The following is a 5,218-nucleotide window of genomic DNA, read 5'->3' on the forward strand; positions in this document are numbered from 1 at the left end:
CAGATTAAAGGGGGGAAAAAACTACGCAACGAAAAGTGTTCTTCACTTTTAGCCCTCCCTTCCCTCCCCAACACTGTTTTCTCTCTCTCTCTCTCTGTCTCTCTCCGATAGTGGCGGCACTTTGCGAGCGAGCTTGTTTCTCCGTACGAGTGGCGGTGGCGGTGACGGCGAGAGGTGCGGTGACAATTGAAGTGGCGGTTGGTGAATGCTCCCTCGAGTGGAGCCATCAGGGTTTTTCATCTTCGCCTGTGTGTACGGCCGAGCATAGCTTCACATTAAAGGCATTTAAATAACGGCGGGACGATTTGCACATGAATGCCCGATGTGTCAGAATGCTCAGGTTTATGTGCGTGTCTCTCTGTGTGTGTGTCTGTCGGCGTGTGGCATTATTATTATTTTCAAAGCTTTCATATTATTATACAGAAAGAATAGGATGTGGATTACATTGAAGAATAAGAAGAGATATTGGATATATATATACATATACCGCAGACAAACCAAATGTAGAAATTTGAAAAAGGAAATGTTCACCCCGATAGTTGGAGTTACCAACACAATAGCCTTGTGGGGCTTTGTATGCACGCACGCACATACGCACATCACATCGCACCAGTCCACACACACACACACGTACACAGTAAACGCCACGCTAATGTATACGCCAACAACACGTGCAGCAGTGTTGTGGTACTCTGTGATGGGCAAGCAATGAGCGGTGGTGCAATAATTAGGGAACCGACTACCCGATTCCTATTCCTGCCCGCAGATAACCTCAGTGGCGAGTGAAATCTGAACCATTCCTGGGGGCCCACCACCCCTTCACCAAACCCGCACGGACCAGCGTGGTGAAGTAGGGTCAATCAACCCCGCTTAGGCCGAACGACCGTGGGACTCCTTTATCCAGGCCGCGCGCACTGAAGAGAGGGCCGCACTCGTGTAAGAAGCAGGCGGAGTGAGTGAGCGGAGGATGACGGGCAGCGTTTGATGCCTGAACGTGGAAGTGTTTCTCGGCCGAATGTCAAAAAAATGGTGAACGCCGCGCGCGTGCATTTCGTCCTTGTCCGTTTGGGCGCGCGCGCGTGCTATGCGTGAATGTCACGGGCATTGCCACATGCAATTCTAAGGGAAGAAACAACGGGCCCTGGGCGATATTGAGTGCGTTCCACTGTGAGCAGTCTTTCATCCCCGCCTCTACGTCGCCTCCCAAGCTTGCCTTTATAATACAAGCACTCGACTGCTGCTGCTGCTCATGCTGCAGTGTCGCAAGTAAACAAGCGTCGCGGTCTCGTGGATATTGGTGTCACTGGGTGGTTTGTTTGCTAGTTTGCTTGTTTGGTTTTTTTCCACGTGGATTTTGCGTAATTTATTCTTCCGTACAACTCTCCGATGCATTTTTTTTCAGAATGTCCCCGCGTGTGGCTCGACACGGAGTCCGACGTTTCGCTTCACGTGTCTGGGGGTTCGTTGTCGGCCACCTAAGCAAGAGGGTCACTCGCTACCTATGATGCTAATTCTCGTCATCATTATCGTTGTCGTCACCCAAAAAATTAAAATATGAATGTTTGAAAAACGTGTACAATCACCATCACTGACATCATCCTCATTAATCGCCGTCATCATGATCATCATAAATCAAAGCATCAGTGGAATGACAAGGAGATTAATTGCAGGATGGATCTGTGAGCTGTGAGTCTAAGGAACTCCATTCCGTTGCTGAAGAAGCTCCCAGTGCGCGGAGCGAAACGTCGGACATCGTGCCGAACAACGCGCGGCACGAACCGAAAGCACGCGGAGAGCCGTGCACAGCAGCGTCACCGCTACAACCTCCGCAGTGGCGCTGCCGTAATAACGTGGGATTTAAGATCCTTGTTACGGCTCCCCCCTCCCGCCCCCCTGCTTTTTTATACCCATATGTGTGGCAATACGGCGATGAGTAACTGCCACTTCAATGCCGGAGCGTGCGGTTTTTCAAAATGCTATTACACTCCGTTAAGGGAACCCTGCGCAGTGTGCGGCCCCTGAAGTGTGATCATGTTCTTTGATAAACTGCTGCTCGGAGCAAGGGCCCCTTTTGTTCTTACCCCTCTCCTATCCCTCCTCCTCCTGCTGCTGCTGCTGCTCCTCCTGTTTCGTGTCTCCGCCAGCACTTGGAAGGCAACATTGGCGCCGGGCGAGCTCACGGTTTCACCCTAAATCGCATCCACTGCACAAGCCGCGGCTGCAGCAGACGCGGATAGTTTGATGCACAAATGGAACATGTAAAACTCTCCAATTGTGTGCGACTGTGGTCATCCAGAACAGAACCGCGTAACGTACAAGGATGCAATGTCCCGGTCCACAAATTCGACAGAGACGTCGCGGCGATCACACTCCGCTGCTCCTGACTCGGTTGTCTGGCCTTGACCACCTGAATGTGAAATTGTAGTTGTTGCTCTCCATCTACATCGGCCGTGGGAAAGCAAGGGGAGTCGGGCGAGACGCGAGGGTTTTCCGCGTGAAATGTTTTGGCGGATTGGCAGTGGGCAGGGGGCAGGATGAGGGGGGGGGGGCGGTGGAGCGATTTGGGGGATGGATGCGGTTGGAGGGTTGCGTTTCACGAACATCGAAAAAACCTGTTCCGTCTTGGCGCTGGTTCTCATCGTCGTCGAACCCCTCCTCTCCCAGCGTCGCCCGGCACGCGTCTCTAGATCGAGCCCGGGAGTGCGGAGTGGGAGCTGTGCGCTCAATTCACTTCACAATACCCTCGCGCGCTTTCGTGCACGCATGCCACCTGCAGTCCCGACCACAGCGGTCCTCTCCGCAAAACAACGCTCTGCCGCGATGCGATCCAAGATAATTAAACTCGTATTTAAATTGCCTCGGAGGGGTCCGATTGTAGGTGACTCGTATGCGTGGCTTTGCGACGCAGAGCCAAAATAAGCAGGATTTTGTTTAATGTCGAAGGTGATCCCTTGCCGATGTTTGGTTTCGTCATGACGATGATGACAGTGATTTAGATCGTACTTTTTTTTTAAAACACGTTCGACTTCCCCTTCATGGATGATGATGATGATGATTTTACAATGCAACACGTGACGTTTTGATGAGAACAATAACATGCATTAAACGAGAAAGTGCACGCAAGGCTTGTTTATTCTCGTATTCTTATCAAATACAGATGTGTAGTGGGTTCCACGGAGGCACACACTCGATCTGTAAGACAACACGTGTATTACAAAGACCCAACAGGGCTACTACTTAAGTGTAACAACCACGTTAACTAGACCCCAACAGGGTAACCGGGTCAGGCAGTAATGTACTGCCTGACTCACGATGCCGAACGTGACAACCGAAGACCGAGGATCGAAGAGACGTCGCCCGACCGGTTGATTCCAGAAGACAGCCCCGCCCGGCTCTCAGGACCCCTTTTTATCCCCTGGGCGTGGCCTCCCTCCGCCCTCGGCCACGCCCCCTTCGAGATCTTTCCAGAAGGTTCTGGACCCTTACACCACCTGTCCTCAACCATCACCTGTCGGCCCCCCTCGTGATCCTCTCCTCGTCACGTGCCCTCTTCGGTTCACCTCGCCTGTCACATCCTCTGGTGCCAGAGAGAAGCTGTGACACGCAGAGTTCCACTCATCTCTCAATAGCTGGCGCTAACGGAATGGTGACCCAATATACGTCACTACAGATGTATTTAGCGCCTTCATCCAAGGCGCTGAGATAATAGTGGTTGAGATGATAAAGAGTCGAGTTATTTAAAGTGGTGGTGTAGTTATGGTGACATGAGAACAGGCGGGAGTGGTGAAAAACGGGTTGGGATAGTGACAGGGGTAGGGGTAGTGACAGGGATTGCAGTAGTAATAGTGATAGGGGTCGTGTTAGGGGATGGGGTAGTGATAGTGATAGGGGTTGTGATAGCGGTTATGGTAGTGATTGGGGTTAGTGATAGGAGTTGGAGTAGTGATAGGAGTAGTGATAGGGATTGTGGTAGTGATAGGGGTAGTGAGAGGGGTAGTGATAGGGGTTGTGGTAGTGATAGGGGTTGCGATAGTGTTATGCTAGTGATAGGGGTAGTGATATGGGTAGTGATAGGGATTGTGGTAGTGATAGGGGTAGTGATAGGGATTGTGGTAGTGATATGGGTAGTGATAGGGGTAGTGATAGGGGTAGTGATAGGGATTGTGGTAGTGATAGGGGTAGTGATAGGGGTAGTGATAGGGGTAGTGATAGGGGTAGTGATAGGGATTGTGATAGTAATAGGGGTAGTGACAGGGGTTGCGATAGTGTTATGGTTCGGGCTAGGGCTGATCGCAGCTGGGAAGAAGGCGGGCAGGGGGTGGTAGGAGCAACAGGACAGGCTAGGCCGGGGATGCGATGGTGGTCGAGTGACAGTGCCCAGTGACCCTTGGCTCGCCGACGATGCGAGCTCACCACGTGTTTGTTTACAGTCCATAAATGACGGTGATGGTGATGATACATGCTTTATAAGCATCCTTTTTAAATAACGGATGATTGATGATGATGATGGTGGTGATTGTGCATTTTTCTTCTGAAACAAATGTCACCCCTTTTTTTCACTTTTCCCCGTTGTGATCTGTAATGAACGAGAAGGGAGAAAAATGTGAGCATGGAAATAGATTTTGCGTGGAGCAATGCAAATGACAAAAGGGCGAGTAAATCACATCCACTTAAAAGTTTAAAATACCCTCCGTGGGAGCTTAACGTATTAATGCTCTTCATGCCTGCGACTCTCGGTCGCTCACTTGATGTGAAAATTACCAGACGGGGTAAATGGATTCAGTCGTCGAGTAGGAGATTATATAGACCGGACGAGACCTCATATTCTCGTGCAAAACTCCCAGTTTCATCTTTACTTAGAGGGCAGAGGGTGCACGGAAAATTACTAGAACGTCACTCTGCCACTCAGCTCCGCTTGGAGTATGGACGCTGCTGGTAACAGTTATGATGATTATTATAATCATCATTATCACGATCATAGCGACAGTATTAAAATGAAGATGATGGTGATAATGCAATTACCATATTGTCTTCTCGACGCTGGTATGAATGATGATAATGGAAATGATTCAATTTATAATTACGATGATAATGATGATGATGAGCCCATACCTGCCACTAGCCACTATGCCAATTAATGTATGATGATGATCGTGATCATTATAAATAAAATCACGTTGTATTATGGTGATAATCATGACGATGATCATAATGATGA

This window comes from Lampetra fluviatilis, chromosome 19 (assembly GCF_964198595.1).
Source record: "Lampetra fluviatilis chromosome 19, kcLamFluv1.1, whole genome shotgun sequence".
Lineage (NCBI taxonomy): Eukaryota > Metazoa > Chordata > Hyperoartia > Petromyzontiformes > Petromyzontidae > Lampetra > Lampetra fluviatilis.